The sequence below is a fragment of the Sebastes umbrosus genome, chromosome 23, assembly GCF_015220745.1.
Source record: "Sebastes umbrosus isolate fSebUmb1 chromosome 23, fSebUmb1.pri, whole genome shotgun sequence".
In the NCBI taxonomy this organism is placed as follows: domain Eukaryota; kingdom Metazoa; phylum Chordata; class Actinopteri; order Perciformes; family Sebastidae; genus Sebastes; species Sebastes umbrosus.
The window spans coordinates 23,304,375-23,327,589 of record NC_051291.1 but is presented as its reverse complement, the minus strand read 5'-3'; positions in this window follow the sequence as shown (position 1 = coordinate 23,327,589).

Here is a 23,215-nt window from a genome sequence, read left to right as displayed (position 1 = left end):
TCTATGTCGATCCTCCATGTCACTACTTCATGTCATTCCTACATGGCACTCCTCCATGTCACTCCTCCATGAAGCTCCTCCATGTCACTCCTCCATGTCACTCTTCCTTGCTCCTCAATATTACTCCTCCATGTCACTCCTCTATTTCACTCCTCCATGTCACATCTCCATATCACTCCAACTTCTCACTCCTCCATGTCACCCATCCATGACACTCCTCAATGAAACTCCTCCATGTCACTCCACCATGTCACTCTTCCTTGCTCCTCAAAGTCACTCCTCCATGTCACTCCTCTATGTCACTCCTCCATGTTGCTCCTCCATGTCACTCATCCATGTCGCTCCTCCACATCACTCCTCTATGTCACTCCTCCATGTTGAGCCTACATGTCGCCCTTCAATGATACTCCTCCATGTCACTCCTCTATGTCACTCCTCCATGTTGAGCCTCCATGTCGCCCTTCAATGTCACTCCTCAATTTCACTCCTATATGTTGAGCCTCCGTGTTGCTTCTCCATGTCACTCCTCCATGACGATCCTTAAATTCACTCCTCCATGTCCGTCTTCCATGTCGCTACTCCTTGTCACTCCTCCATGTCACTCCTCCATGTCGATCCTCAATGTCACTCCTACAAGTCACTCCTCCATGTCACTCCTCCATGAAGCTCCTCCATGTCACTCCTCCATGTCAATCCTCCATGTCACTCTTTCTTGCTCCTCAATGTCACTCCTCTATGTCACTCCTCCATATCACTCCTCCATGTCTATCCTCCATGTCTATCCTCCATGTCACTCCTACATGTCACTCCTCCATGTCACTCCTCCATGAAGCTCCTACATGTCACTCCTCCATGTCACTCTTCCTTGCTCCTCAATGGCACTCCTCCATGTCACTCCTCTATGTCACTCCTCCATGTCAATCCTCCATGTCACTCCTCCATTTCGCTCCTCCATATCGCTCCTCTATGTCGCTCCTCCATGTCACTCCTCCATGTCAATCCTCCATGTCACTACTCCATGTCACTCCTCCATGTCGATCCTCCATGTCACTCCTAAATGTCCCTCCTCCAATGTAACTACTCAATGAAGCTCCTCCATGTCACTCCTCTGTCACTCTTCCTTGCTCCTCAATGTCACTCCTCCATGTCGCTCCTCCACATCACTCCTCTATGTCACTCCTACATGTCAATCCTCCTTCATGTCACTCCTCCATGTCACTCCTCCATTTCGCTCCTCCATGTCACTCCTCCATGTCACTCTTCCTTGCTCCTCAATGTCACTCCTCCATGTCACTCCTCTATGTCACTCTTCCGTGTCGCTCCTCCATGTCACTCCTCCATGTCGCCCCTCCATATCACTTCTCAATGTCACTCTTCCTTGTTCCTCAATGTCACTCCTCCATGTCACTCCTCTATGTCACTCCTCCTTGTCGCTCCTCCATGTCACTCCTCCATATCGCTCCTCCACATCACTCCTCTATGTCACTCCTCCTTGTCACTCCTCCTTCATGTCACTCCTCCATGTCACTCCTCCATTTCGCTCCTCCATATCGCTCCTCCATGTCGCTCCTCCATGTCAATCCTCCATGTCACTTCTCCATGTAACTCCTCCATGTCGATCCTCCATGTCACTCCTAAATGTCACTCCTCCATGTAACTCCTCCATGAAGCTCCATGTCACTCCTCTATGTCACTCCTCCTTGTTGCTCCTCCATGTCACTCATCCATGTCGCTCCTCCTTTTCATTCCTCCATTTCAATCCTCCATGTCACTCCTTCATATCACTCCAACATGTCACTCCTCCATGTCACTCTTCCATGTCACTCCTCCATTTCGCTCCTCCATGTCACTCCTCCATGTTGCCCCTCCACATCACTCCTCTATGTCACTCCTCCATGGAAAGCCTCCATGTCGCCCTTCAATGATACTCCTCCATGTCACTCCTCCATGTCACTCCTCTATGTCACTCTTATATGTTGAGCCTCTGTGTTGCTTCTCCATGTCACTCCTCCATGAAGATACTTAAATTCACTCCTCCATGTCCGTCTTCCATGTTGCTACTCCTTGTCACTCCTCCATGTCACTCCTCCATGTCACTCCTCCATGTCGATCCTCTATGTCACTCCTACAAGTCACTCCTCCATTCACTCCTCCATGAAGTCCCTCCATGTCACTCTTCCTTGCTCCTCAATGTCACTCCTCCATGTCACTCCTCTATGTCACTTCTCCATGTCACTCCTCCATGTCACTCTTCCATGTCTCTCATCCATGTTGCTCCTCCATGTCATTCCTCTATGTCACTCCTCTATTTCGCTCCTCCACGTCACTCCTCAATGTCACTCCTCCATGTCACTTCTCCATGTTGCTCCTCAATGTCACTCCTCCATGTCACTCCCACATGTCACTCCTACATGTTACTCCTACATGTCACTTCTCCATGTCCCTCCTCCATGACGATCCTTAAATTCACTCCTCCATGTCACTCTTCAATGTCGCTTCTCCATGTCACTCCTCCCTTTTGATCCTCCACGTCACTCCTCTATGTCACTCCTCCATGTCACACCTCGATGTCTCTCCTCCAAGTCGATCCTCCATGTCACTCCTACATATCACTCCTCCATGTCACTCCTCCATGAAGCTCCTCCATGTCACATCTCCATGTAACTCTTCCTTGCTCCTCAATGTCACTCCTCCATTTCACTCCTCTATGTCACTCAGTCCTCCATGTCGATCCTCCATGTCACTTCTCCATTTCACTCCTCGATGTTGCTCTTCCATGTAGAACCTACATGTCGCTCCTCCATGTCGATCCTCCATGTCGCTCATCCTTGCTCCTCCTTGTCACTCCTCGATGTCGCTACTCCATGTAAATACAGAATCTCCCTCCTCCATGTCGATCCTGCATGTCACTGCTCCATGTCACTCCTCCATGTCGATCCTGCATGTCGCTCCTCCATGTCACTCCTCCATATCACTGCTTCATGCCGCTCCTCCATGTCGCTACTCCATGTCGATCCTCCATTTTGATCCTACATGTTGCTCCACCATGTCACTCCTCCATGTCGCTCCTCCTTGTCACTCCAAAATGTCCCTCCTCCTTTGACCTCCTCCAAGTCACTCCTCCATGTCACTCCTTAATGTCACTCCTCAATGTCACTCTTCCATGTCGATGCTCCATGTCAATCCTCCATTTTACTCCTCAATGTTGTTCCTCCATGTAGATCCTACATGTCGCTCCTCCATGTGACTTCTCCATGTGTATCCTCCATTTAGATCCCAGATGTTGCTCCTCCATGTTGCTTCTCCATGTCAATCCTCCATGTCACTCCTCCAACTTGCTACTCCATTTCACTCCTCCATGTCGATCCACCATGTCCCTCATCCTGGCTCCTCCATGTCACTCCTCCATGTCACTCCTCCTTGATCCTCCATATCACTCCTCCATGTCAATCCAGAATGTCTCTCCAGAATTTAACTCCAGAATATTACTCCTCCATGTCCCTCCTCCATGTTGCTCCTCCATGTCACTCCAGAAAGTCCCTCCAGAATGTCACTCCGGAATGTCCCTCCTCCATGTCACTCCTCCATATCGAACCTCTATTTCGCTCCTCCATGTCACTCCTCCCTGTCTTCCACGTCACTTCGCCATGTCGCTCCTCCATGTCACTCCTACATGTCGATCCTCCATGTTGATCCTCTATTCCACACTTCCATGTCACTGCTCGATGTCGCTCCTCCATATATTTCCTCCATGTCGCTCCTCCTTGTGACTCCTCCATGTCACTCCTCCTTGTCACTTCTCCATGTCACTTCTCCATGTCGATCCTCCATTTTGATCCTACATGTTGCTCCACCATGTCACTCCTCCATGTCTTCCATGTCACTCCCCCATGTACCTCATCCGTGTCGGTCCTCCATGTGACTATTCCATGTCGATCCTCCATGTTGCTCGTCCCTGCTCGTCCATATCACTCTCCGTGTCACTCCTCCATGTCACCCCAGAATGTTGCTCCTCCATGTAACTCCAGAATGTCACTCCAGAATTTAACTCCAGAATGTCACTCCTCCATGTCCCTCCTCCATGTCAATCCTCTATGTAGATCCTCCATATAACTCCTCCTTGTCACTCCTCAATGTCGATACCTCCATGTCACTCCAGAATGTCCCTCCAGAAAGTCACTCCATTATGTCACTCCTCCATAAACCTCCTCCATGTCACTCCTCCATGTCGATCCTCTATTTCACACCTCCATGTCGCCCCGCCATGTCACTCCTCCCTGTCTTCAATGTCCCTCCTCCATGTCGATCCTCCATGTCGATACTCCATGTCGATCCTCCATGTCACTCCTCCATATAACTGCTCCATGTCGATCCTCCATGTCGATCTTCCATGTTGCACCTCCATTTCACTCCTCCATGTCTTCCATGTCACTCCCCTATGTACCTCGTCCATGTAACTGGTCCATGTCGATCCTCCATGTCGATCTTCCATGTCAAGCATGTCACTCCTCCATGTCCATCCTCCATGTTAAACTTCCATGTAGATCCTCCATGTCTCTCCTCCATGTAACACTTCCATGTCACTGCTCGATGTCGCACCTCCATGTCGATCCTCCTTTTCGATCCTCCATGCTGATGCACCATGTCACTGCTCCATGTCTTCCATGTCACTCCAGAATGTCGCTCCTCCATGTCAATCCAAAATGTCGCTCCTCCATGTCCCTCTAGAATGTCATTCCTCCATGTCTGTCCTCCAAATCGCTACGTGATGTTGCTCCTCATGTAGCTCCTCCATGTAACTCTACTATGTTTCTCCTCCATGTCACTCTTCCATCTCGATCCTCCATTTCGCTCCTCCATGTCACTCCAGAATGTCGCTCCTCCTAGTCACTCCCCCATGTTTATTCTCCATGTCGCTCCTCCTTGCTCCTCCATATCACTCCTCTATGTAACTCCTCCATGTCAATGCTACATGTCACTCCTCCATGTCACTCCGCCATGTCACTCCAGAATGTCACTCCAAAATTTAACTCAAGAATGTCACTCCTCCATGTCCCTCCTCCATTCTATTCCAGAATGTCACTCCAGAATTTACCTCCAGAATGTCACTCCCATATATATTTTCTCCATGTCAATCATCCACGTCGCTCCTCCATGTCGGTACTCCATGTTGCTCCTCCATGACACTCCTCTTGTTACTCCATGTTACTCCTCCATGACGATCCTCCATGTTGATCTTCCATGTCTCTCAACCATTTCACTCCTCCATGTCTCACTTCCATGTCATTCCTCCTTGCTCCTCCATATCACTCCTCCATGTTGCTCCTCCATGTCACTCCAGAATGTTGCTCCTCAATGTCACTCCAGAATGACACTCCAGAATTTAACTCCAGAATGTCACTCCTCCATATCCTTCCTCAGTGTCAATCCTCCATGTCGATCCTCCTTGTCACGTCTCTATGTCGATCCTCCATGTCAGTCCTCAATGTCGCTCCTCAATGTTACCCCACCATTACACTCCTCCTTGTCACTCCTCCATGAAACTGATCCATGTCAATCTTCCATGTCAATACTCCATGTTGTTCCTCCATTTCACTCCTCCATGTCTTCCATGTCATTCCCCCATGTACCTCCTCCTGATGCACCATGTCACTGCTCCATGTCTTCCATGTCACTCCAGAATGTCGCTCCTCCATGTCAATCCAGAATGTCCCTCCTCCATGTCCCTCCTCCATGTCACTTCTCCATGTCACTCCTTAATGTCACTCCTCAATGTCATTCCTCCATGTCGATTCTCAATGTCGCTCCTCCATGTCACTCCTCCATGTTGCTCATCCATGTAGATCCTAGATGTCTCTCCTCCATGTCTATCCTCCATGTCGCTCCTCCATTTCACTCCTCCATGTCATTCCTTCATATCACTGCTCCATGTCGATCCTCCATGTCACTTATCCATGTCTTTCCTCAATGTCACTCCTCCATATCACTCCTTCATGTTGCTCCTCCATGTAGATCCTAGATGTCTCTCCTCCATGTCGCTTCTCCATGTCGATCCTCCATGTCTTTCATCCTTGCTCCTGCATGTCACTCATCGATGTCGCTACTCCATGTCAATCCAGAATGTCCCTCCTCCATGTCCCTCCTCCATGTCACTTCTCCATGTCACTCCTTAATGTCACTCCTCAATGTCATTCCTCCATGTCGATTCTCAATGTCGCTCCTCCATGTCACTCCTCCATGTTGCTCATCCATGTAGATCCTAGATGTCTCTCCTCCATGTCTATCCTCCATGTCGCTCCTCCATTTCACTCCTCCATGTCATTCCTTCATATCACTGCTCCATGTCGATCATCCATGTCACTTATCCATGTCTTTCCTCAATGTCACTCCTCCATATCACTCCTTCATGTTGCTCCTCCATGTAGATCCTAGATGTCTCTCCTCCATGTCGCTTCTCCATGTCGATCCTCCATGTCACTCTTCCAAGTTGCTCCTCCATGTCACTCCTCCATGTCACTCCAGAATGTCGCTCCTCCATGTCACTCCTTCCTGTGTCTCCTCAATGCAACTCCTCCATGTCACTACTCCATGTCTTCCATGACACTCCTCAATGTCACTCCTTAATGTCACTCCTCAATGTCACTCCTCAATGTCACTCCTACATGTCGATTCTCCATGTCGCTCCTCTATGTCGCTCCTCCATGTCGATCCTCCATGTTGCTCATCCTTGCTCCTCCATGTCACTCCTCAATGTCGCTACTCCATGTTAATCCAGAATGTCCCTCCTCCATGTCCCTCCTCCATGTCACTTCTCCATGTCACTTCTCCATGTCACTCCTTAATGTCACTCCTCAATGTCACTCCTCCATGTCGATTCTCCATGTCGCTCCTCTATGTCGCTTCTCCATGTAGCTTTTCCATTTCAGTCCTCCATATCGATCAACAATGTCACTCCTCCATGTCACTCCCCCATGTTGCTCCTCCATGTAGATCCTAGATGTTGCTCCTCCATGTCACTATTCCAAGTTGCTACTCCATGTCACTCCATGTCGATCCACCATGTCGCTCCTCCATGTCACTCCTCCATGTCACTCCAATATGCCGCTCCTCCATGTCACTCCTTCATGTGTCTCCTCAATGTAACTCCTACATGTCACTAATCCATGTCTTCCTTGACACTCCTCCATGTCACTCCTCCATGTCACTCCTGCATGTCGATCCTACATGTCACTCCTCCATGTCGCTCCTCTTTGTCAATCCTCCATGTCTATCCTCCATGTCGCTCCACCATGTCACTCCTCCATGTCACTCCTCCATGTCACTTCTTCTTGTCACTCCTCCAGGTCACTCATCCATGTCGATCCCCCATGTCACTCATCCCTCTCACTACGTCATGTCTCTCCTCCATGTCACACCTCCATTTCTCTCCTCCATGTTGCTCCTCCATGTTGATCCTAAATCTCACTCCTCCATGTCGCTCCTCCATGTCACCTCTTCTTGTCACTCCTCCATGTCACTCTTCCATGTCGATCCACCATGTCGCTCATCCTTGCTCCTCCATTTCACGCCTCCATGTCACTCCAGAATTTCGCTCCTCCATGTAAATCCAGAATGTCAATCCAGAATGTCAAACCAGAATGTCGCTCCTCCATGTCCCTCTTTCCTGTGACTCCTCCATGTAATTCCTCAATGTCACACCTCCATGTCTTCCATGACACTCCTCCTTGTCACATCTCCATTTCACTCCTGCATGTCGATCCTACATGTCACTCCTTCATGTCGCTTCTCCATGTCACTCCTTCATATTACTGCTCCATATCGATCCTCCTTGATCCATGTCACTCCTCCATCTCGATCCTGTTGTTGATCCTTCATTTCACTCCTCCATGTCGATCCTACATGTCGATCCTCTATGTCGATCCTACATGTCGCTCCTCCATGTCACTCATCCATGTCTTCCTTGTCACTCCTCCATGTCGATCTTCCATGTCACTCCTCCATGTCACGCCAACATGTCTCTGCTCAATGTCACTCCTCCATGTCACTACTACTTGTCTTCCATGACACTCCTCCATGTCACTCCTCCATGTCACCCCTGCATGTCGATCCTACATGTCACTCCTCCATGTCGCTCCTCCATGTCTATCCTCCATGTCTATCCTCCATGTCGCTCCTCCATGTCACTCCTCCATGTCGCTCCTTCATATCACTGCTCCATGTCGATCCTCCATGTCACTTATCCATGTCTTTCCTCAATGTCACTCCTCAATGTCACTCCTCCATGTCGATCGTCCTTGTTGCTCATCCTTACCCCTCCATTTTACTCTTCCATATCGCTCCTCCATGTCACACCAAAATGTCACTCCAGAATGTGACTCTTCCATGTCACTGCTCCATTTCGATCCTCCATGTAGAACCTACATGTCGCTCCTCCATGTCTCTCATCCTTGCTCCTGCATGTCAATCCTCGATGTCGCTACTCCATGTCAATCCAGAATGGCCCTCCTCCATGTCCCTCCTCAATGTCACTTCTCCATGTCACTCCTTAATGTCACTCCTCAGTGTCACTCCTCCATGTCGATTCTCAATGTCACTCCTCTATGTCCCTTCTCCATGTAGCTTTTCCATTTCAGTCCTCCATGTCTATCCTCCATGCCGCTCCTCCATTTCACTCCTCCATGTCACTCCTTCATATCACTGCTCCATGTCGATCCTCTATGTCACTTATACATGTCTTTCCTCAATGTCACTCCTCCATGTCACTCCTTTATGTTGCTCCTCCATGTCGCTCCTCCATGTCACTCCTCCATATCAATCCTTCATGTCGCTCCTCCATGTCGATCATCCATGTCACTCCTCCTTGTCGCTCCTCCATGTCACTCATCCATGTCTTCCTTGTCACAAAAAAAATCTTCTGTCTTGGATTCCTTGGAAGCTGCTTTAAAACTAGATTTCCTGTGTTGTTTCTTTGATCAAAGAAAGTGCTCCATGTCGATCTTCCATGTCACTCCTCCATGTCACGCCAACATGTCACTGCTCAATGTCACTCCTCCATGTTGCTCCTCTATGTCACTCCAGAATGTCGCTCCTCCATGTCACTCCAATATGTCACTCCAGAATTTAACTCCAGATTGTTAATCCTGCACTGCTCCATGTCGACTGCTCCATGTCGATCCTCTATTGCACTCCTCCATGTCATTACTCCCTGTCTTCCACGTCACTCCTCCATGTAACTACTCGATGTCGATACCTCCATGTCACTCCAGAATGTCCCTCCTGAAAGTCACTCCTCCATGTTGACCCTCCATGTAACTCATCCCTGTCTTCCATATCACTCCTCCATGTTAGTCCTCCATGTTGCTCCTCAATGTTGCTCCTCCTTGTCGATCCTCCATATCGCTCCTCTATGTCAATCCTCCATGTCACTCCTCCATTTAGATCCTACATGTTACTCCTCCATGTCGATCTTCCATATCGCTACTCCATGTCACTCCAGAATGTCGCTCCTCCATGTCACTCCAGAAAGTCGCTCCACCATGTTCCTCCAGAATGTACCTCCTCGTTGTCAGTCTTCCATGTCGCTCCGTGATGTCGCTCCTCCATGTAGATCCACCATGTCGCTCTTCCATGTCGATCCTCCATGTCACTCCTCCATGTCAATCCTCCATGTTGCTCCTAAATTCCACTCCTCAATGTCTATCCTCCATGTCACTCCTCCATGTCGATCCTCCATGTCGCTCCTCCATTTCACTCCTCCATGTCACTCCATAATGTCGCTCCTCCAAGTCACTCCTCCATGTTGATCCTCCATGTCGATACTCCATGTTGCTCCTCCATGTCACTCCTCCATATGTTCCATGTCACTCCACCGTGTCGCTCCTCCATGTCACTTATTCATGTCGATCCTCCATGTCGCTCCTCCATGCTCCTCCATATCACTCCTGCATGTCATTCCTCCATGTCACTCCAGAATGTCGCTCCTCCATGTCACTCCAGAATGTCACTCCAGGATTTAACTCCAGATTGTTATTCCTCCATGTCCCTCCTCCATGTCACTGCTCCATGTCGATCCTCTATTGCGCTCCTCCATGTCAGTCCTCCATGTCGATCGTCCATGTCACTCCTCCATGTTGATCCTCGATGTCACTCCTCCATGTCGATCCTTCATATCGCTCTTCCATGTCAATCCTCCATGTTACTCCTCCATTTAGATCCTACATGTTACTCATTCATGTCGATCTTCCATGTCACTCCAGAATGTCGCTCCTCCATGTCCCTCCAGAATGTACCTCCTCGTTGTCAGACCTCCATGTCGCTCCGAGATGTCGCTCCTCCGTGTAGCTCCTCCATGTCGCTCTTCCATGTCGCTCCTCAATGTCGCTCCTCATAGTCGATCCTCAATGTCGCTCCTCCATGTGGATTCAACATGTTACTCCTCCATGTCGATCTTCAATGTCGCTCCTCCATGTCACTCCAGAATGTCGCTCCTCCATGTCACTCCAGAATTTCGCTCCAGAATTTAACTCCAGATTGTTACTCCTCCATGTCCCTCCTCCATGTAACTCCTCCATGTCAATCCTACATGTCACTCCTCCATGTCACTCCACCATGTCGCTCCTTCTTGTCACTCCTCCATGTCGATCCTCCATGTCACTCCTCCATGTCACAGTTCCATGTCACTCCTCCATGTCACTGCTCCATGTCGATCCTCTATTGCGCTCCTCCATGTCATTCCTCCCTGTCTTCCACGTCACTCCTCCATGTAACTCCTCAATGTCAATCCTACATGTCACTCCTCAATGTCACTCCACCATGTCGCTCCTCCTTGTCACTCCTCCATGTCGATCCTCCATGTCACTCCTCCATGTCACACTTCCATGTTACTCCTCCATGTCACTGCTCCATGTCGATCCTCCATTTCGATCCTCCATGTTGCTCCACAATGTCACTACTCCATGTCTTCCATGTCACTCCACCATGTCACTCCTCAATGTAGCTCCTCCATGCAGATCCTTCATGTTACACCTATATGTCAATCCTCCATGTTGCTCCTCCATGTCACTCCTCCGTGTCGCTCCTTCTTGTCTCTCCTCCATGTCACTACTCAATGTCGATACCTCCATGTCACTCCAGAATGTCCCTCCTGAATGTCGCTCCACCATGTCACTCCTCCCTGTCTTCCATGTCACTCCTCCATGTCAATCCTCCAAGTCGATCCTCCATGTCACTCCTCCATGTCACTGCTCCATGTCGATCCTCCATGTCGATCCTCCATGTTGCATCTCCTTTTCACTCCTCCATGTCTTCAATGTCACTCCCCTATGCACCTCCTCCATGTAGCTCCTCCGTGTAGATCCTTCATGTTACTCCTTTATGTCGATCCTCCATTTCACTCCTCCTTGATCCTCCATATCACTCCAGAATGTCTCTCCAGAATTTAACTCCATATTGTTACTCCTCCATGTCCCTCCTCCATGTTGCTCCTCCATGTCACTCTAGAAAGTCCATCCAGAATGTCACTCCGGAATGTCCCTCCTCCATGTCACTCCTCCATGTCTTCCACGTCAAACCTCCATGTAACTCCTCCATGTCGATCCTACATGTCACTCCTCATGTCACTTCGCCATGTCGCTCATCCATGTCACTCCTCCATGTCGATCCTCCATGTCGATCCTCCTTGTCACACTTCCATGTCACTGCTCGATGTCGCTCCTCCATATCAATCCTCCATGTCGTTCCTCCTTGTGACTCCTCCATGTCACTACTCCTTGTCACTCCTCCATGTCACTTCTCCATGTCGATCCTCCATTTTGATCCTCCATGTTGCTCCACCATGTAACTCTTCCATGTCTTCCATGTCACTCCCCCATGTAACTCATCCGTGTCGGTCCTCCATGTGACGATTCCATGTCGATCCTCCATGTTGCTCGTCCCTGCTCGTCCATATCACTCCTCCATGTCACTCCTCCATGTCACACCAGAATGTTGCTCCTCCATGTCACTACAGAATATCACTCCAGAATTTGACTCCAGAATGTCACTCCTCCATGTCCCTCCTCCATATCAATCCTCTTTGTAGGTCCTCCATATCACTCCTACTTGTCACTCCTCCATGTCGATCCTATATTTCACACCTCCATGTCTGCCCTTCATGTCACTCCTCCCTGTCTTCCATGTCGATCATCCATGTCGATCATCCATGTCGATCCTCCATGTCGATCCTCCATGTCACTCCTCCATGTAACTGTGCCATGTCGATCCTCCATGTCGATCTTCCATGTTGCACCTCCATTTCACTCCTCCATGTCTTCCATGTCACTCCCCTATGTACCTCCTCCATGTAGCTCCTCTGTGTAGATCCTTCATGTTACTCCTCTATGTCAATCCTCCATATCTCTCATCAATGTCACTCCAGAATTCAGTCCAGAATGTCGCTACTCCATGTCACTCCTACCTGTCTTCCATGTCACTCCTCCATGTAACTCCTCCATGTCATTCCTCCATGTCGCTCCTCCATGTCGATCCTCCATGTCGCTCCTCCATGTCGCTCCTCCTTATTACTCCTTCATGTTGCTCCTCCTTGTCACTCCTCTATGTCAATCCTCCATGTCAGTCCTCCATGTCACTCCTCCATGTCGATCCTCCGTGTCACTCTTCCATGTTGATCCTCCATGTTGCTCCTCCATTTCACTCCTCCATGTCGCTCCTCCATGTTACTCCAGAATGTCACTCCAAAATATAACTCCAGAATGTCACTCCTCCATGTCCCTCCTCCATTCTATTCCAGAATGTCACTCCAGAATTTAACTCCAGAATGTCACTCCTCCATGTCTTTTCTCCATGTCAATCATCCACGTCGCTCCTCCATGTCTATCCTCCATGTCGATCTTCCATGTCTAGCATGTCACTCCTCCCTGTCCGTCCTCCATGTCAATCTTCCATGTCGATCCTCCATGTCACTCCTCCATGTCAATCCCCCATGTCAGTCCTCCATGTCACTACTCCTTGTTACTCCTTCATGTCGATACCTCCATGTCACTACAGAATGTCCCTCCAGAAAGTCACTCCAGAATTTCACTCCTCCATATACCCCCTCCATGTCGATCCTCTATTTCAGACCTCCATGTCGCCCCTCCATGTCACTCCTCCCTGTCTTCAATGTCAGTCCTCCATGTAACTCCTCCATGTCGATCCTCCATGTCGCTCCTCCATGTCACTCCTCCATGTCGCTGCTCCATGTCGATCCACCATGTCAATCCTCCATGTTACTCCTCTATGTCTTCCATGTCGACACATGTCGATCCTCCCTGTGGCTCCTGCTTGCTCCTCCATATCACTCCACCATGTCGCTCCTCCATGTCACTCCAAAATGTTGCTCCTTGATGTCACTCCAGAATATCACTCCAGATTTAACTCCAGAATGTCACTTCTCCATGTCACTCCTCCATGTCGATCCTCCATCTCACTCGTCCATGTCACACTTCCATGTCACTCCTCGATGTCGCTCCTCCATGTCGATCCTCCATGTTGCTACACCATGTCACTCCTCCATGTCTTCCATGTCACTCCCCCATGTACCTCCTCCATGTAGCTCCTCCATGTAGATCCTTCATGTTACTCTTCCATATCAATCCTCCATTTTTTATCATCAATGTCACTCCAGAATGTTATTCCAGAATGTCGCTCCTCCATGTCACTCCAGAATCTCCCTCCAGAATGTCCCTCCAAAATGTCACTCCTCCATGTAACTCCTCCATGTCGCTCCTCTTTGTCACTACTCCAAGTCACTACTCAATTTCGGTCTTCCATGTCGACACATGTCAATCCACCATGTCACTCCTCCATGTCTTCCATGTCATGAGGTACATGGGGGAGTGCCCCCATGTACCTCATCCGTGTCGGTCCTCCATGTGACGATTCCATGTCGATCCTCAATGTTGCTCTTCCCTGCTCGTTCATATCACTCCTCCATGTCACCACAGAATGTTGCTCCTCCATGTCACTACAGAATGTCACTCCAGAATTTGACTCCAGAATGTCACTCCTCCATGTCCCTCCTCCATATCAATCCTCTATGTAGATCCTCCATATCACTCCAGAATGTCCCTCCAGAAAGTCACTCCAGAATGTCACTCCTCCATAAACCTCCTCCATGTCACTCCTCCATGTCAATCCTCTATTTCACACCTCCATATCTCCCCTCCATGTCACTCCTCCCTGTCTTCCATGTCACTCCTCCATGTCAACCCTTCGTGTCGATCCTCCATTTCACTCCTCCATGTCACTCCTCCATATCGATCCTCCATGTCACTCCTCCATGTAGCTCCTCCATGTCACTCCTCCATGTCAGTCCTCCATGTCGCTCCTAAATGTCACAACTCCATGTCACTTTACCATGTTTCTCCATCTGGTCACTCATCCATGTCGCTCCTACATGTTGCTCCACCTTGTCGCTCCTCCTTGTCACTCCTCCATGTCACTGCTCCATGTCGATCCTCCATTTCGATCCTCCATGTTGCTCCACCATGTCACTCCTCCATGTATGTCCTCCATGTTACTCCTCCATGTCTTCCATGTCACTCCCCCATGTAAGTCCTCCATGTAGCTCCTCCATGTAGATCCTTCATGTTACTCCTATATGTCAATCCTCCATATCTCTCATCAATGTCACTCCAGAATATCCCTCCAGAATGTGCCTCCAAAATGTCACTCCTCCATGTTGCTCCTCTTTGTCACTCCTCCATGTCACTGCTCAATGTCGATCCTCCATGTCACTCCTCCATGTCGACACATGTCGACACATGTTGATCCTCCATGTCGCTGCTCCTTGCTCATCCATATCACTCCACCATGTCGATCCTTCATGTCAATCCTCCATGTCGATCTTCCATATCTATCCTCCATGTCACTCCAGAATGTCACTCCTCCATGTCACTCCAGAATATCGCTCCTCCATGCCCCACCAGAATGTTATTCCTCCATGTCAGTCCTCCAAGTCGCTCCGTGATGTTGCTCCTCATGTAGCTCCTCCATGTAACTCTTCTATGTTTCTCCTCCATTTCACTCCTCCATCTCGATCCTCCATTTCACTCCTCCATGTCACTCCAGAATGTCGCTCCTCCAAGTCACTCCTCCATGTTTATCCTTCATGTCACTCCACCATTTAGATCCTACATATTACTCCTCCATGTCGATCTTCCATGTCCATCCTCCATGTCACTCCTCCATGTCCATCCAGAATGTCCGTCCAGAATGTCACTCTAGAATGTCACTCCTCCATGTCCCTCCTCCATATCACTCCTCCATATCGATCTTCAATATAACACCTCCATTTCGCTACTACATGTCACTCCTCAGTCTCCCATGTCACTCCTCCATGTCACTCCTCCATGTCGATCCTCCATGTCACTCCTCCATGTCGCTCCTCCTTTTTACTCCTTCATGTGGCTCCTCCTTGTCACTCCTCCATGTCACTGCTCCATGTCTTTAATGTCACTCCTCCATGTCTCTCCTCCGTGTCACTTCTCCGTGTCACTCCTCCATGTCTTCCATGTCAATCCCTCATTGAGGAGGTCCTCAATGTCGTTCATCCATGTAGATCCTTCATGTTACTACTCCATGTCAATCCTCCATGTCGCTCCTCAATGTCCCTCCAGAATGTCACTCCTCCATGTCACTCATCCATGTCGCTCCTCCTTTTCTTCCATGTCCCTTCCCCATCTCACTCCTCCATGTCAGTACTCAATGTCGCTCCTCAATGTCGATCCTCAATGACGCTCCTCCATGTCGATCCTCCATGTCACTCCTCATGTAGATCCTACATGTTACTCCTCCATGTCGATCTTCCATGTTGCTTCTCCATGTCACTCCAGAATGTTGCTCCTTCATGTCTCTCCAGAATGTCACCCCTCCATGTCCCTCCAGAATGTCATTCCTCCATTTCAGTCCTCCAAGTTGCACCGTGATGTTGCTCCTCATGTAGCTCCTCCATGTCACTCTTCTATGTTTCTCCTCCATGTCAATCCTCCATCTCGATCCTCCATTTCGCTCCTCCATTTCACTCCTTCATGTCACTCCAGAATGTCGCTCCTTCATGTCACTCAAGAATGTCACTCCAGAATTTAACTCCAGAATGTTATGCCTCCATGTCTCTCCTCCATGTCGCTCCTCCATGTCACTCCAGAATGTCCCTCCAGAATGTCACTCCTCCATGTCCCTCCTTCATGTCACTCCTTCATGTCGATCCTCTATTTCAATCCTCCATGTCGCTCCTCCATGTCACTCCTCCCTTCCTTCCATGTCACTCCTCTATGTAATTCCTCCATGTCAATACTACATGTCACTCCTCCATGTCACTCCTCGATGTCGATCTTCCATGTGACTCTTACATGTCGATCGTCCATGTCTCTCCTCCATGTCACTGCTCCATGTCACTAATCCTTGTTGATCCTCCATGTCAGTTCTCCATGTTGCTACTCAATGTCGCTCCTCCATGTCGATCCTCAATGTCGCTCCTTCATGTAGATCCTCCATGTCATTCCTCCATGTAGATCCAACATGTTACTCCAGAATGTCGCTCCACCATGTCCCTCCAGTATGTACCTCCTCGTTGTCAGTCCTCCATGTCGCTCCGCGATGTCGCTCCTCCATGTCGATCCTCCATGTCATTCATCCATGTAGATCCTACATTTTACTCCTCCATGTCGATCTTCCATGTCTCTCCTCCATGTCACTCCAGAATGTCACTCCACCATGTCACTTCAGAATGTCGCTCCAACATGTCGCTCCTCCATGTCAATGCTACATGTCACTCCTCCATGTCACTCCTCCATGTCACACTTCCATGTCACTCCTCCATGTCACTGCTCCATGTCGATCGTCCATTTCTATCCTCCATGTTGCTCCACCATGTCACTCCACCATGTCTTCCATGTCACTCCCCCATGTAACTCCTCCATTTCACTCCTCCATGTAGATCCTTCATGTTACTCCTCTATGTCAATCCTCCATGTCGCTCCTCCATGTCACTCCTCCATGTCTCTCCTGATTGTCACTCCTCCATGTCACTACTCAATGTCGATCCTCAATGTCACTCCTGCATTTCTTCCATGTCACTCCTCCATGTGACTATTCCATGTTTATCCTCCATGTAGCTCATCCCTGCTCCTCCATATCACTCCTTCTTGTTGCTCCTCCATGTCACCCAAGAATGTCGCTCCTCCTTGTCACTCCAGAATGTCACTCCAGAATTTAACTCCAGTATGTTACTCCTCCTTGTCAGTCCTCCATGTCGATGCTCCATGTTGATCCTCCATGTCGCTCCTCCTTGTCATTCCTTTATGTTACTACTCCATGTCGATCGTCCATGTCGCTCCTCCTTGATCATCCATATAACTCCTCCCTGTTGTTCCTCCATGTCATTCCAGAATGACGCTTCTCCATGTCCCTTCAGAATTTCCCTCCAGAATGTAACTCCAGAATATCACTCCACCATGTCCCTCCTCCATGTCGCTCCTCCATGTCGATCAGCTATTTAACACCTCCATGTCGTTCCTCCATGTCACTCCTCCAGGTCGATCCTCCATGTCACTCCTACATGTCACATTTCCATGTCACTTTTCCATGTCGCTCCTCCATGTAAATCCTCCATGTCGCTCCTCCGTGTTACTCCTTCATGTTTCTCCTCCTTGTCACTCTTCCTTGTCACTCCTCCATGTCACTGCTCCATGTCTATCCTCCATGTCGATCCTCCATGTAGCTCCTCCATGTCACTCCTCCATGTCTTCCAAGTCACTCCACCATGTACCTCCTCCATGTCACTCTAAAATGTCGCTCCTCCATGTCACTCCAGAATGTCGCTCCTCCATGTCCCTCCAGAATTTAACTCCAGAATGTCACTCCTTGTTGTCCCTCCTCCATGTCAATCCTCTCTGTCCATCCTCCAAGTCTCTCCTCCATATCAGTCCAGAATTTCCCTCCAGAATATCACTCCAGAATGTCCCTCCAGAATGTCACTCCAGAATGTCATTCCTCCATGTTCCTCCTCAATGTCACTCCTCCATGTCGATGCTCTATTTAACACCTCCTTGTTGCTCCTTTGTGTCATTCCTCCCTGTCTTCCTTGTCACTCCTCCATGTCACTCCTCCATGTCGTTCCTCCATCTCACTTCTCCATGTCGATCCTCCATGTCGCTCCTTCATGTCACACTTCCATGTCACTGCTCCATGTCAATCCTCCATTTCGATCCAACATGTTTCTCCTCCTTGTCAATCCACTTTGTCACTCCTCCATGTCACTGCTCCATGTCGATCTTCCATGTCGATCCTCCATGCTGCTCCTCCATGTTACCTCCTCCAAGTCACTCTAGAATGTCACTCCTCCATGTCAATCCAGAATGTCACTTCAGAATTTAACTCCAGAATGTCACTCCTCCATATCCCTCCTCCATGTCAATCCTCTATTTCCATCCTCCATGTCACTCCTCCATTTCACTACAGAATGTCCCTCCAGAATGTCACTCCAGAATGTCACTCCTCCAGGTCTCTCCTCCATATCACTACTCAATGTCGATCCTCCATGTCACTCCTCCAGGTCTCTCCTCCATATCACTACTCCATGTTGCTCTTCCATGTCGCTCCTCTTGTCACTCCTCTATGTCGATCCTCCATTTCTCTCCTCCATTTCACTTCTCCATGTCACTCCAGAATGTCGCTCTTCCAAATCACTCCTCCATGTTGATCCTCCATGTCGATCCTCCATGTCACTCCTCTATTAAAGTCCTCCATGTCAATCCTTCATGGCACTCCTCCATGTCACTCCTCCATGTCACTCCCCTATCTCTCTCCTCTATGTCACTCCTCCATGTAGATCCTTCATGTTACTCCTACATGTCGCTCCGCCTTTAGACTCCTCCATGTAACTACTCAATGTCGATCCTCCATGTCACTCCTCCATGTCTTCCATGTCACTCGACCGTTCCGCTCCTCCATGTCGCTCCTCCTTGATCATCCATATAACTCCTCCCTGTCGCTCATCCATGTCATTCTAGAATGAGGCTTCTCCATGTCACTCCAGAATTTCACTCCAGAATGTAACTCCAGAATATCACTCCACCATGTCCCTCCTCCATGTCGCTCCTCCATGTCGATCCGCTATTTAACACCTCCATGTCGTTCCTCCACGTCACTCCTCCAGGTCGATCCTCCATGTCGCTCCTACGTGCTACATTTTCATGTCACTTTTCCATGTCGCTCCTCCATGTAAATCCTCCATGTTGCTCCTCCGTGTTACTCCTTCATGTTTCTCTTCTTTGTCACTCTTCCTTGTCACTCCTCCATGTCACAGCTCCATGTCTATCCTCCATGTCGATCCTCCATGTAGCTCCTCCCTGTCACTCCTCCATGTCTTCCAAGTCACTCCCCCATGTACCTCCTCCATGTCACTCTAGAATGTCGCTCCTCCATGTCACTCCAGAATGTCGCTCCTCCATGTCCCTCCAGAATTTAACTCCAGAATGTCACTCCTCCATGTCCCTCCTCCATGTCAATCCTCTCTGTCCATCCTCCAAGTCACTCCTCCATGTCAGTCCTGAATTTCCCTCCAGAATGTCGCTCCAGAATGTCATTCCTCCATGTCCCTCCTCCATGTCACTCCTCCATATCGACGCTCTATTTCACACCTCCTTGTCGCTCCTATGTGTCATTCCTCCATGTCTTCCTTGTCACTCCTCCATGTCACTCCAGAATGTCGCTCCTCCATGTCCCTCCAGAATTTAACTCCAGAATGTCACTCCTCCATGTCCCTCCTCCATGTCAATACTCTATTTCCATCCTCCATCGCACTCCTCCATTTCACTCCAGAATGTCACTCCTCCATGTCACTCCAGAATGTCGCTCCTCCATGTCCATCCAGAATTTAACTCCAGAATGTCACTCCTCCATTTTACTCCACCATGTCAATCCTATATGTCACACCTCCATGTCGCTCCTGCTTGTCACTCCTCCATGTAACTACTCAATGTCGATTCTCCATGTCACTCCTCCATGTCTTCCATGTCACTCGACCTTGTCTCTCCTCCATGTAACTTCTCCATGTCGATCCTTCATGTCTCTCCTCCTTGCTCCTCCATATCATTCCTCCATGTCGTTTTTCCATGTCAATCCAGAATGTCGCTCCTCCATGTCACTCCAGAATGTCACTACAGAATTTAACTCCAGAATGTTACTCCTCGTTGTCAGACCTCCGTGTCGCTCTTCCATGTCGCTCCTCCATGTCACTCCTCCATGTCGATCGTCCATGTCACTCCTCCATGTCGATCCTCCATGTCACTCCAGAATATCACTCCGGATTTAACTCCAGAATGTCACTCCTCCATGTCACTCCTCCATGTCGATCCTCCATCTCACTCGTCCATGTCACACTTCCATGTCACTGCTCGATGTCGATCCTGCATTTCGATCCTCCATGTTGCTCCACAATGTCACTCCCCCATGTCTTCCATGTCACTCCCACATGTACCTCCTCCATGTAGCTCCTCCATTTAGATTCTTCAAGTTACTCCACTATGTCAATACTCCATATGTCTCATCAATGTCACTCCAGAATGTCGCTCCTCCTTGTCACTCCAGAATGTCCCTCCAGAATGTCCCTCAAAAATTTCACTCCTCCATGTCACTCCTCCATATCGATCCTCCTTATCACTCCTCTATGTCAATCCTCCATGTCAGTCCTCCATGTCACTCCTCCATGTCGATCCTCTGTGTCACTCTTCCATGTTGATGCTCCATGTTGCTCCTCCATTTCACTCCTCCATGTCGCTCCTCCATGTTACTCCAGAATGTCACTCCAAAATATAACTCCAGAATGTCACTCCTACATGTCCTTCTTCCATTCTATTCCAGAATGTCACTCGAGAATTTAACTCCAGAATGTCACTCCTCCATGTCTTTTCTCCATGTCAATCCTCCACATCGCTCCTCCATGTCTATCCTCCATGTCGATCTTCCTTGTCTAGCATGTCACTCCTCCATGTCCGTCCTCCATGTCAATCTTCCATGTCGATCCTCCATGTCACTCCTCCATGTCAATCCCCCATGTCAGTCCTCCATGTCACTACTCCTTGTTACTCCTTCATGTCGATACCTCCATGTCACTACAGAATGTCCCTCCAGAAAGTCACTCCAGAATTTCACTCCTCCATATACCCCCTCCATGTCGATCCTCTATTTCAGACCTCCATGTCGCCCCTCCATGTCACTCCTCCCTGTCTTCAATGTCAGTCCTCCATGTAACTCCTCCATGTCTATCCTCCATGTCGCTCCTCCATGTCACTGCTCCATGTCGATCCTCCATTTCGATCCTCCATGTTGCTCCACCATGTCACTCCTCCATGTCTTCCATGTCACTCCCCCATGTATGTCCTCCATGTTACTCCTCCATGTCTTCCATGTCACTCCCCCATGTACGTCCTCCATGTAGCTCCTACATGTAGATCCTTCATGTTACTCCTATATGTCAATCCTCCATATCTTTCATCAATGTCACTCCAGAATGTCCCTCCAGAATGTCCCTCCAAAATGTCACTCCTCCATGTTGCTCCTCTTTGTCACTCCTCCATGTCACTGCTCAATGTCGATCCTCCATGTCACTCCTCCATGTCGACACATGTTGATCCTCCATGTCGCTGCTCCTTGCTCATCCATATCACTCCACCATGTCGATCCTTCATGTCAATCCTCCATGTCGATCTTCCATGTCTATCATCCATGTCACTCCAGAATGTCACTCCTCCATGTCACTCCAGAATATCGCTCCTCCATGCCCCTTCAGAATGTTATTCCTCCATGTCAGTCCTCCAAGTCGCTCCGTGATGTTGCTCCTCATGTAGCTCCTCCATGTAACTCTTCTATGTTTCTCCTCCTTGTCACTCCTCCATCTCGATCCTCCATTTCACTCCTCCATGTCACTCCAGAATGTCGCTCCTCCAAGTCACTCCTCCATGTTTATCCTTCATGTCACTCCACCATTTAGATCCTACATATTACTCCTCCATGTCGATCTTCCATGTCCATCCTCCATGTCACTCCTCCATGTCCATCCAGAATGTCCGTCCAGAATGTCACTCTAGAATGTCACTCCTCCATGTCCCTACTCCATATCACTCCTCCATATCGATCTTCAATATAACACCTCCATTTCGTTACTACATGTCACTACTTCGTCTCCCATGTCACTCCTCCATGTCACTCCTCCATGTCGATCCTCCATTTCACTCCTCCATGTCGCTCCTCCTTTTTACTCCTTCATGTGTCTCCTCCTTGTCACTCCTCCATGTTACTGCTCCATGTCTTTAATGTCACTCCTCCATGTCTCTCCTCCGTGTCACTCCTCCGTGTCATTCCTCCATGTTTTCCATGTCACTCCCTCATTGAGGAGGTACTCAATTTCGTTCCTCCATGTAGATCCTTCATGTTACCACTCCATGTCAATCCTCCATGTCGCTCCTCAATGTCCCTCCAGAATGTCACTCCTCCATGTCACTCATCCATGTCGCTCCTCCTTTTCTTCCATGTCCCTTCCCCATCTCACTCCTCCATGTCAGTACTCAATGTCGCTCCTCAATGTCGATCCTCAATGATGCTCCTCCATGTCGATCCTCCATGTCACTCCTCATGTAGATCCTACATGTTACTCCTCCATGTCGATCTTCCATGTTGCTTCTCCATGTCACTCCAGAATGTTGCTCCTTCATGTCTCTCCAGAATATCACCACTACATGTCCCTCCAGAATGTCATTCCTCCATTTCAGTCCTCCAAGTTGCTCCGTGATGTTGCTCCTCATGTAGCTCCTCCATGTAACTCTTCTATGTTTCTCCTCCATGTCAATCCTCCATCTCGATCCTCCATTTCGATCCTCCATTTCACTCCTCCATGTCACTCCAGAATGTCGCTCCTTCATGTCACTCAAGAATGTCACTCCAGAATTTAACTCCAGAATGTTATGCCTCCATGTCTCTCCTCCATGTCGCTCCTCCATGTCACTCCAGAATGTCCCTCCAGAATGTCACTCCTCCATGCCCCTCCTACATGTCACTCCTTCATGTAGATCCTCTATTTCAATCCTCCATGTCGCTCCTCCATGTCACTCCTCCCTTCCTTCCATGTCACTCCTATATGTAACTCCTCCATGTCAATACTACATGTCACTCCTCCAGG